The sequence below is a fragment of the Macrobrachium nipponense genome, chromosome 11, assembly GCF_015104395.2.
Source record: "Macrobrachium nipponense isolate FS-2020 chromosome 11, ASM1510439v2, whole genome shotgun sequence".
Classification (NCBI taxonomy): domain Eukaryota; kingdom Metazoa; phylum Arthropoda; class Malacostraca; order Decapoda; family Palaemonidae; genus Macrobrachium; species Macrobrachium nipponense.
Window position 1 is genome coordinate 2360416 of NC_061087.1, and position 12493 is coordinate 2372908.

General features: G+C 42.7%; 1 pseudogene; it reads left to right on the forward strand.

The window, feature by feature from the left end:
• Nucleotides 1-12493, forward strand: part of LOC135216233 (NFX1-type zinc finger-containing protein 1-like) — a 228053-nt pseudogene that overhangs the window by 103627 nt on the left and 111933 nt on the right.

The following is a 12493-nucleotide window of genomic DNA, read 5'->3' on the forward strand; positions in this document are numbered from 1 at the left end:
TATGTTAACATAGTGTTTTTTTTCTTTGGTTTGGTTTGAAAGGAGTTTGGGGATAGCTCTTTTCAAACTAAGCACAAACCCTCGTGTTAGGATCAGGTGATCAGGATCGGTGTTGTGCTCCTTAATTATGCCCCTAGGCATAGGTGTATTGTCATGTAAGTGGATAAGACCCCATTGACAAATGACCATTAGATTCTGTCGAGTAAGTGGATAAGACCCCATTGACAGATCTACAAGAACTCTTAGCCATAGGTCACATCCTTGCTGAGGCTCTTGAGACGAAGCAGACTACTAGCAATAGCTAGGAAGTCGACCCTTCGTCTAAACACATAGGAACCAAGGTTTTATTTATTTATTACCTACAGCGTATGTTGTTTACCTGTCTAATCAGTAATTAGCTGTCTCTTACCCTCCGCCAAAGGTGCCAATCAGCTAAGTATATATCTGACAGGGAAGTTGAATGTATGAAAATTATATTGTTATTGTACAATAAAGTTTCATACATACTTACCTGGCAGATATATACGATTGAATGGCCCACCCAGCCTCCCCTCAGGAGACAGGTGGAAGAGAAAATCTGGTTCTAGAAGGTATGGTTCCTATTCCTGTCACCCAGCGGCGGGGCGGTAGATCACCTGACCTACCTACCTGTAGCGTGTGCCGCAAAATTCGAATTTCTATCGGGGACGACGGAGTCTATAGCTAAGTATATATCTGCCAGGTAAGTATGTATGAAACTTTATTGTACAATAACAATATCATATTTATTGTGTATATATTTCAGGAAAGTGATGACAACAACAGTCATGAGAATCAGCATGAAGCAGAACTCATGATTGGTCTTTGTAAGCATTTGATGCTTCAAGGCTACAGTTCAGATCAAGTGACGATTCTCACCCCATATTCTGGTCAGTTTTTCCTTCTCCGAAAGGTATGTTACCAATAGGGTTGCCTATTTCTGACAACGTATATGTTTGTATATTTAACAAAAGTATTTTGTTAGTGGAAACCTAACCATAAGCCTAGTCTAGGCAGAAGTGGTGTGCATTATCTCACTATCGTTTCAAGTAGGACCTGAGGCCAGTTTTTAAATGATAGGCAAGTAAAGTACAGTACCCTTATATTTCCACTTTAGTCTTGTCAGACATACTTCTTATCCATCATTTTTGTTATAACTCTAACTTGAGATATGTAACTACTTCCTACTTTTATTATATCATCATCATCATCATTGCCTCCAGTGAGTGTGACACCGAAGGTCATTGTGAAAATGTATTTACTGTGTTTTGCCTTCCAAACATCTCCAGAGTCCAATTCATAATTCTTATTCAAGAATGTCTGGGTCTGTCAACTATTGTGAAGGGACATGTCCTTTTGTACATGTCCAGTATATAGTAATTTCATGTCCAGTATAATTTTAGTAATTTCTCGTCCAGTATAATTATTTTTTTAAATCCCTCCTCCTAACTCCCGATATTTTTCTTTTTTAAAGATTTTGTTTTCTTGACATACCATGAATGAAGCCAGTATAGCCTTCTAGATCTCACAAGAATAATGTATAATCTTGCCAGTTTGTATAAATGAGATGAAGCATGACGCCTCCATTATGAAAGTATAGTATGCTATTTTGATTGCCTGCAGACATCATTCACATATGTTTTCCTATGTAGTTACTGGCATTTAAATTGCCAATTACACATTGTGTGAATTAAGTGGAAATTAACCTGCACTTAATATATTTGAAATAAGATTGACATCAGGATTTACAAATATAGTCTATGATATTATTATTACTGCTGTAATATTCTCAATTATTAAAGTAAAATAATCATACAACTCTGTTATGATAGTTGTGAAGTCCCATTTCAGTGGGAAGATGAGAGTACTGTACAGTGGACCTCTCGTATTTGCGTTCTCCGGATTCACAGACTCACACATTCGCGGATTTCTCTCAGGAACATTTCTCCGCATCATCGCAGAAAATTTGCCTATTCGCAGTATTTTTCTATGAGAAATACCCACAAATTTATGGTTTTTTTTATCAATTTCATAAAATGCACTTTTTGTGACGAAACTTGAAAAAAACTGGTATGGAAGTTTTTAGTGGTTTTTTCTTGAGTTTTAACTAACGAAATGGGAGGTTTTAGGCATTTTATAGGGGTTCCAACTATTCGCGGGTTCTAACTATTCTCAGGGGGGTCTGGTACGCATCCCCCACGAATAAGGGGTCACCACTGTAAACACAAAAATTTGTTCCAAAAATGTTATCCAGGCGGCCAGGTTGGAGTCAAAGGCTGAACACCTGTCATCTCCTGCGCTAACCAAGTTGGCACTGAATAGATTTTACTTTGCTGCAAAAATTGCTTCAAGAGAAAGTTTCTTCAGAGTCATCTTTGCCCTTTAATCAGTTGTTTATGAGAAGAATAGACTTATCACACAAGGTGAAGCTATTACCTGTGCTGTCTACCTCTCCTCTTTAGGATTTCACTCCTTGATCCCATTAAGAAGGCAGCCTGTTTTGAAAAAGTGGTTTTAACCTCTGTGGAGGTGGAAATTTTCACCAAGTCAGCTTCCCATGTAACAGAAACTTTTTACTGCATTGGCAAGTGCAGCTGCCAGTGAGTTTGCTATTGCTAATTGGTGGGAAAACTTTGTGCCTTGCTAACCCCACCTGTTTATGCGGCTCAGGTCAATTTAATTGTGCGACATCCTTAATCTGATATATTGTAATTTTTGGCCTTATGCATTGTCATGCTAAAAACAGAAAAATCAGAATTCAGGTCTTTGCTACATCGTTCTCAGATGTATAGGCATTAGGACCCTGAAAATTTGTTGTTCATATGCGGAACAAATCTTCGATTTTAACAATAGGATAATCTTTTAGAACCAGCTGGAAACCGGTTAAAAACAATCAAAGATTGCATTGTAAGGAATTTTGGTATCTATAATGCAAGGGATATGTGGCATCTAGCAACAAGGAGTATACGATGTAAAGACTGGTTAGCAACCACGTCTGCATCCAGTGACTTAGTCTTTCTTGGACTCTCTTGGAGTGTGGAGTATGGATGTTCACATTTGCTCTCCTGGCCAAGTCAGTTTCTTTGCTTTGCTTCTTTGCTTTGCCCATGATTAATTTTGCCTTTTGCTGGGAGTCCAAGGGTTTCCTTGTTACCGGTTTTTAGTTACAGTGGTACCTCGAGATACGAAAGGCTCAACTTACGAAAAACTGGAGATACGAAAGCAAATACGAAGATTTTTGCGGCTCTACATACAAAAATTGTTCAAGATACGAAAGGTTGTTGCTGTAAAGTCCGAGATTCGCCTGGACCACCGATAACAATTTTAAAACTCGCGCCGCCAAACGAGTAGACTCGCCACCATCCTCCCGCTCTCCCATTAGTTCCTGGTGCTAGTCACCGCCATAAGATCCTTCTCTCCTATTGGTCAGCATCTCTCCCATGATGCATCTACGTAGCGGCGTGCTTTTTCGGCCACTTCGCGGCATCATCAATATTGTAAATACGCCGATTTCGATTTTTAATGTAAATTTGTTAGTGATTTCGTTGTAGTTCTACTTTATCGTGTTGTGTGAGAACTTTACTTCATACGTATATACGTACTACATTACTTAATTACATACAGTATATATAGGCAATGGGTCCCAAGAAAGTTGAAGTAGGAAAGAAGAGGATGCTTTGGAGACGAAGATGGAGATCATTAAAAAATATGAAGCTGGTATGCGATTGAGAAGCTTCCAGTGATGTGGAGGGCTAATGCGAAAGCCTGGGTAACAAGACTTTTGTTCACCGAGTGGGTAAATCTGTGTTTCGGCCCGACAGTGAAGAAATTCTTGGAAGAGAAGCGCCTCACTCTGAAATGTCTGCTGGTGTTGGACAATGCCCCTGCTCACTCTCCTGGCCCTGAGGAAGATATCCTAGCAGAGTATTTCTTCATCAAGGTTCTTTATCTTCTGCCTAACATCACCCCTCTCCTCTAGCCCATGGACCAGCAAGTGATATCAAACTTCAAGAAGCTGTATACAAAACATCTTTTCAAGAGATGTTTCGACATCACCAATACCACAAACCTCACCTTGCGTCAATTTTGGAAGGAGCATTTTGATGTTGTGATATGCATCCGACTCATCGACCGAGCTTGGCAGGAGGTTTCGAGGCGAACCTTGAATTCCTCGTGGAGGAAACTGGCCTGATGCCGTATCCGCCTGAGACTTCGAGGGATTCGACGTGGGCGAAGCTGATGCTGCAGATTCAGGAACAGTTGACGATCCTGAAACTGTTTCGCAACTGGTAATCATATTCATTTACCACTACTACTCTGGAGTTAGGTCACTGGACGAAGCTTTGCGCTGCCCTGTGATGTTTATCTATTCCTGATGGTAGAAGTCTGGCAGAATTTGGAAGAATCGAAGAGGAAGAGAGCTCGTCAAGTGTCATCATCCTCCTCTTTGAGATCATCATATTTTCATGTCTCCACCCCTTTGACTCTTAAGGCTTTGCCGTAGAAGAGAAGGTGGTCTCCCCCATAAGAAGTCTGATCACGGGACTTCTAAGCGTCTGTCTCGCTCCGGTGAGACAGGTGGGTCTTCTGCTGGTCCTCCCGTTCCTCCGGGAACGGGGCCCGTCTCTCCTCCCTCAGGGAAGAAGAAGACAGGACCCATGGAGGTACCAGATGGCTGGTACCTCCTCTCCCAGTTCCAGAGGTTCCACCTCTGGACCGGAAACCGTCTTGGTCACCGAGTGTATGGCCGTGCAGCCAAGGTCCAGACCAGGCACGGAGCAGAAGGATGGTAAGAGTCGCTCGGGTGACTCTCGCCAGACTGGCGATCGCTCACTCAGTGATCGTCCGGTACCCAGGGTTGACGTGCCGTTCCCGCGGGACCGTCCACGCAGAGACCAGTGGAGGCTGGCCCATCCAGCCCTCTTGAGGGCTGTCTCCTGTCAGGTGCACACTCAGTCCCACTCAGACGACGGTCACGTTCGCGTGACCTACCAGTCTCTGGGGGCAGACGCTTCGCCTGCCAGGTGAGAGTTTTGTAACCCTCCTTAAGGGGGCCGGCCGGCTAATGCCGTTTTTTAACGACAGGACTTTGACATTCATACCACTTAATAAGGTGACTTGGGACATCTCCAAACCGCATATAATTTTTGCCTCTGACCTTCGGTTTTGTGACGCCAGGGCGATTTATCCCGAAAATAACCACTTTTCAAATTATATCTCCTCCCTTGATATTTAATATTAAGACCTGGGATTACTACCATATATATAGACCTGATGTAGACCTCCAATCAAATGGAGAGTTTTTTTTCTAAAAGTCATTTTTTTGCTAGATATGAATTTTTCAATATGGTAAAAAAATAAACCCTATAAATCACGAGAAAAAAAATGTATAAAAAAAGACGAAACAAAAATTGGAAAAAAGGGCTCTATTTGATTGTTCTATAATGTCTTTCTGAGTTATATACCAAATTCCAATGTTATAGCTTTAAAACTAAGCGAGAAGATAGATTTTGAAGGTCAATAAGTATAGTTTTGAGATACGGGCGTTCAAAGTTTTCCTTCGTATTTCTATAAACAGACAATGTTAATAAATAATGCTTATTATGAATGGTTATTATTTCTTTTTTGTGTATTAATAAACCCCAAAACTATTTTATTTATCATAATTTAATCATAAATGATGATCCCTTTGCTCATATATCGTAGCCTGGGGCACTGCTTGAGGCAAGATGGGGCACTCCTTCCTTCGTAACCCCCTCTCTCCCCTTCACTAACTCGGCTTATTACAGCGAATTTTCTTCTTCTGTATGTTAGAGAGATGTTTTCCTTGTATTTTCCTCTTTGGCATGATGACATTCTTGCCGAAACAAAGATAAACAAACATAAATGCAAGAGAATGTCACAGGTGAAACTCGAAGATGTACTCTCTTTTTACAAAGACAATTTAATAAATCATGATTATTATGAATTTCATAGTCCATTTTGGGTATTAAAAAACCAAAACTATGTTATTTATCATAAATGAAGATCTCTTTGCTCAAAGATCGTAGCCTTGGGCATAGTGTGACGTGTGCTGTCAGGCAAGAAGGGGGCGTTACTAAGCAACCCTCCCCTCCCTCTTCACTAACTACGCGTATATTATGATATTCTGTAATAATGCTTGAGCGATTTTTTGTTCGTCTCCCCCCGTATGTTAGCGAGATGTTTTCCTTGTCTTTTCCTCATTGGCATGATGAACTTCTTGCCAAAACATACATAAACATACGTGAAAGCAAGCGAAAGTCACGAGGTGAAACTCGACAAGTAATCTACTTAAAGTCTATGGTCGCACTGATTCATGGTTGAACCAGAATCCAGATACTCGCTTGTCGCTTCTGCGAGCCACGGAATCTCTACAGATGCCATTTCTCACAATTTCTTTGCCAATAATTATCAAAATTTACGATAACAGAAGAAATATTGCATTTTCTTGTACGGATGAATGTTTTAGGCTTATTGAGTTATGTTTACTAATTACCTTGTAACTACGAAAGTAAGAGGAATTTTGACGAAATATTTCGTATACGTATTCTCAATTGCCATATGAAGCTCCATGAATTTTTCATGACTTTGCATTTTTCGCCCTATACCACTGTATATAGTGGTTCCGGCCGGCCCCCTTAAGGAAGCGTTCTCTCCACTGCTGCTCCATCAGGTCCGCCTTCCCAGGTCACGCTTGGGCCCTGCTGCTTCGGTAACCACCACAGCCCCTTCCTGGATGGGAGAACCTTCTGCCGTCCTGAGAAAGTTGGCTAAGAAGATGAGGAAGGTGTTGTTGTCGTATTCTGCCACCACTTCCCCTTCGATAAAAATTATGAATTGACAGTGAGGATTTAAACCAAAGACAAAGAAAACTATTGAGTTTAATAAGTAAAATTATAGATGTTGAACTGCCGTTTCTCGTCTTGATAGGAAATCACCCAAAAAGCTGTCTTCAGATGTATGCACCACTTCCTCGCCACAGTAACTCATCTACCATATGTAAAGGACCTAAAATAATAAAAAAGAATATACAGGCGGCCCTCGGTTAGCGGCAGGGGTTCCGTTCCTGGCCACCGACGCCAAGCGATTTTCGACGCTGAGCGATTTTAAAGCCTACGGCTGCCGCACACCTTCTTTCGAAACTCTAGACCAGTCAAAGGGGCCGTAATCCCACAACGGCGCAATAAGTAAAATTATATTTATGCAGTATAGTACTATAGAATTTACTGTACAGTAAATGTGGGTGTCTAAAGTATGTAAAGATATAATAAAGTTTATACAGTGTACAGGTAGCTGTAGTGTTCAGGTTACGATCATTAGTCTTACGATAGTTCGATTTTATGAGAGATCAAATTACAATGGCCTAACTTTATCCATCTTCTAGTTACATAAGTTCAATAACAGCAAAAGAGAATGATGAAAGTATGGTTTTAAAGTTATACTCGTTGCGTGAACGTGTACAACCATGAACAACCGAACGAGAAAACGACTTTTTTTTTTCTAAAGTACAACCGCAACTGGATAACATCTGTTTGGCTTGTATTTCGATCATCGTACTACAGTGCAACATTACCGTATTTGTTATAAATGGCGTTATGTATAGAATAGAACTGAGATATCTTAATGTAATAACTTTATTCGCTATAGATCAGAGATCAATATAGATTAAAGATCAATCGGGAAATATACTGTTAAATTTAAACCTAGTTATAACTGAAGCTGAGAAAACTGTTCAAGCTGCTAAGGACTATTATCGTACATCGGCAACAAGGATAAAAAACTGCAGTAAACGTCTGCCATCACACACCACATAGATAAAATTGGGATAAAATCATTTTAATCAAAACTACTGTGCTTGAAAGAACACATTTTACTGTTGGTTTCACGCCGATATAAGATAAATAACGTAAAGTTCGTATTACGATGATATAAAGGGATTACGTATTGCGAACGGAATTCACGTAATTTTTAACGCAATAAACATGCCACCAACGTAATAATCTGTTAACGAAAAAAATAGTAGTTCACATTCACAACGAGACATATTCAATAAATATTTCCACCTTAAAACACGCTGTATAAGGAAAAATAACTTTGTCTCATATAAGTCAAGTATCTAGATATTCGTTTATGCTAACTAGAAGCAAGAGCATTCGCTCAGAATTGCGTTGTGGTGAAACAGACTCGTATTCATCAGCTGATTTCAAACCACAACATTGGCCGCTCCGCGGAATACGGGCTTAAGTTTGCCGTAGTATTTTAAAATACAATAATATGAGAATACATACAATATTCTTGGATACAGTGAAATAATGTATAACTTTTTAAAGGATTTATGGAAAAGATGCATAATTAATAAAATAACACAATGCATTTTCGGAACTGGCGGACAAGAACGAACATGAAAAAACCATCCCCTGGCAACGTGGAGCGTAGTTACAAAGGCTGCCTTAATTTGTATCTTATTTCTGTACAAAAATGAAAATACCTTTACGCAATATATTTTCATACACATTTTAAACATAAAAGCATAAATATTTGAAAAATCGCACATCGATCGCTAAATTTGCACTCAGTTTTTTTTTTTTTTTTTTTTTTTTTTTTTTTTTTTTTTTTTTTTTTTTTTTTTTTTTTTTTAAACGATATTTTTGGAAGAGCGGCAGACGGCGGCAAAAGTGCAAATTAGCGATCGATGTGTCGATTTTATAAATGTTTATGCTTTTATGTTTGAAATGTGTATCAAAATGTATTACGAATAGGGTACTTTTATTTCTGTGCAGAAATATGATAAAAAGGCAGCTTTTGAAACTCCCCTTCAAGTTATCGACTACGATGTGTTTTTCAAGTTCGTTCTTGTATGCCGCCACGGCATACAAGAACGAACTTGAAAAACACATCGTAGATAACTTGAAGGGGAGTTTCAAAAGCTGCCTGTTTATCATATTTCTGCACAGAAATAAAAATACCTTATTCGTAATACATTTTCATACACATTTTAAACATAAAAGCATAAACATTTATAAAATCGACACATCGATCGCTAATTTGCACTTTTTTTAAATCTATATTTTCGGAAGAGTGGCAGGCGGCGGCTTACAAGAAAGAACATGAAAAAACATCGTATTTGGTATCGTGAAGGGCAGTTTCAAAAGCTGCCTTTGTATCATATTTCTGTACAGAAATAAAAATGCCTTTCACGTAATACATTTTCAAACACATTTTAAACAAAAGCATGAACAATTATGAATCGACACATCCATAGCTAAATTTGCACTTATGTAACTCGATATTTTCGGCATAGAACAGCGTCAGAGGCATATATTTTACCCTAATACCTACGTAATAACTCTCCATAAAATTTGTTAATATAATTTGCATAACCTTTATGGTCTGAACGGCATTTCTACATATGTATGAACTCGTTAGACAACGGCGCTAGCAGCGCTGTTAACTGAAATTTGTGCCGTAAAGATACCTTTAAAATGCCTTATTTTTTTAATGAATATTTTTGACGACCGCCGTAAAACCGATTCGCCGTTGAGTGATTGCGCCATTAACCGCGGGCCGCCTGTACACCTCTTGAAAAAAATCAATTTAACGTAAGAAATTAATCGACAAATTTAACGAGAAGGGAAAGAAATTCAGCAAGCTAGCTTCGTGAAAACGTAAATTTCGTAAATGAACACTCGTTACTAAATAAGAAAAAATATATTTGAATTACGTTCGTAGTTAATCTTAGTCAAAATGAAACTACTGGTTTATAAACCAAAGGCATAAGTATAATGGTAATTATAATGATAAAATCCTTTACTTTAATTTTTCGACGTGTTGGCGACCATAATTTAAACTATAATAAGCGTAAATTATATCTAAGAAACAGATCAATCCTTTTGAGCCTGCATAAGGTCTCGCGCAGGGACTTCTAAGTGTCTGTCTCGCTCCGGTGAGACAGGTGGGTCTTCCGCTTGTCCTCCCATTCCTCCAGGAACAGTGCCCGTCTCTCCTTCCTCAGGGAAGAAGACGGGGACCATGGAGGTACCAGCTACCGTTGGTACCTCATCTCCCGGCTCCAGAGGTTCCAACTCCGGACCGGGAACCGTCTCGGTCACCAATTGTATGATCACCTTGAGTGACTGTGCAGCCAAGGTCCAGACTGCTGAGTACGCCACCATCAGGACCCAGGCATGGAGCGGAAGGATGGTAAGAGTTGCTCAGGTGACTCTCGCCAGACTGGCAATTGCTCGCTTAACGATCGTCCGGTACCCAGGGTTGACATGCTGTTCCCGTGGGACCGTCCACGCAGAGACCGGTGGAGGCTGCCCATCCAACCCTCGTGAGAGGTTTCGGCCTCGACGAGGACTTGGATGAGTCGGAGGACGGTATCGGCTGTCTCCTGTCAGGTGCATGCTCAACCCTACCCAGGCGACGGTCACGTTCGCGCGACCGACCAGTCTCGGTGGTGGCAGACGCTTTGCCTGCCAGGTGAGAGTTTCATAACCCTCCTTGAGAGAGCGTTCTCTCCACTGCTGCTGTGTCAGGTCCTCCTTCCCAGGTCATGCTGGGGCCTGCTGCTTTGTAGCCACCACAGCCCCTTCCTGGATGGGAAAACCTCCTGCCGTCCTGAGGAAGTTGGCGAAGAAGATGAGGAAGGTGTCGTCTTCATCATCGTCTTCTGCTGCCTCTTCCCCTTCTGCTTCCAAGGTCCCTCAACCGAGGAAGAAGAAGGTGGCCTCAACCCCCCCCCCAGAAGTTTTGCACAGGGACTTCTAAGTGTCTGTGTCTCTGGTGAGACAGGTGGGTCTTCCGCTGGTCCTCCTGTTCCTCCGGGAACGGTGCCCGTCTCTCCTTCCTCAGGGAAAAAGACAAGGACCATGGGGGTACCAGCCACCGCTGATACCTCCTCTCCTGGCTCCAGAGGTTCCACCTCTGGACCGGGAACCATCTCGGCCGCTCGCTTGCGAGTGTCACTGATCGTCCGGTACCCGGGGTAAACTTGACGTTCCCACCTGACAGTTACGTGACGAGGCTGGGAAGAGGTCCCCCTGGTCCTGGACTTGGTACCGTGGCGCGTCGAGAGGACGGTGCTCGCTCTCACTGTTAGTGGACACTACCAGTCACCTGACCGTTGCTCCCTCTGGGACCGGACGGCTTGCACGACTGGTAGCAGCTCCCCTGACGTACGAGACCGGCGCCGTCCATGGTTCAGCGTTTCTCCGCAAGGACACCGCTGGTCCAGACCTGCAGCTTGATCGCCACCGCGGGTTGGTGATTGCCTGGTAGGCAGGATAGGAGCGCTCATAGCAGCTCCCCTGATGCACTAGACCAACGCTACTGTCCTTGGTCCAGCGCTTTTCCACAAGGAGACCGCTGGTTCATACTGGCAGCTCGATCACCACCGCGGGTTGGCGATCGCCTGCAGTCCTCCTAGCCTACTGGTTCTGCTAGTAGGCAGGGTAGGAGGGGCAGGTCTCCCTCACCTGTCCCTTCAACCTCCTTGGGCTACACCGGGAGGAACAGGAGTGACCATGATGAATGCGTTTCTTACGGTCCGGCCACATGACTGGTTAGGTCCTGGGACCCGCTCAAGTGGTTGGAGGAGATCGTGGGGGCTGGCGAGGACGATGACGCTTTCCTATACTCTCAGAGTGACCATCACCGCTGTTCACGTGACTGTCCCACTGGACTGCGCACTCAGAGACAGTGTGGCCACCCCTTTCGGTCCTCTTGAGAGGTTTCGGCCTCGACGAGGACTGGGATGTGTCGGTGGATGGTATCGGCTCTCTCATGTCAGTTGCACGCTCGGCCCCACCCAGACGGTGGCGGCAGACGTTTTGCCTACAGTACAAGTTTCGTAACCCTCCTTTGGAAAACTTTTTCTCCAGACAGTAAACGTTTTCCTAGACTCGGAGCGGCCATCACCGCAGGATGATGGCTGCCCGTAACTCTTCTCTGGCTGCTAGTTCCGCTGGCAAGGCGAGCGGAATGTCCAGTCTTCCTCCCCCATTCCCTCTCTTCCTTTGGCTATGCCGGGAGGGGAGACATGAATGGGAGAGATCCTGCAGAGCGTTCTCCGTAGGATTCTGTGTATGGGACTGCATTCCTGGAGGGACCTTCGGGTCCTACCGGACATAAGTCCCCTTCATTGAGGAAGGATCTTGCCCACTCCTCCTTGATTCCTACGGGAATTGGAAGGACCACCTCCCGATGATTGTCTGACAAAATTTGGGGTGGGGTTTCGCCGAGCTCTTAAAATTCTTCAGAATGTCTAGCACTCTCGGAGTGTTTTTGTCTTCTACGATCTGCAAACACTTGGGCAAGACCATGGCCCAGAGTGGACGAGATGGGAATTCCTGATAATTGTTACTATGATAATCAGGAATCTCGCCGAATGCTCGAATTCCTTGGAATTTCTGGCGTCTCAGAAGTGTTTTGGCTTTCCTGTAATTTCCAAACA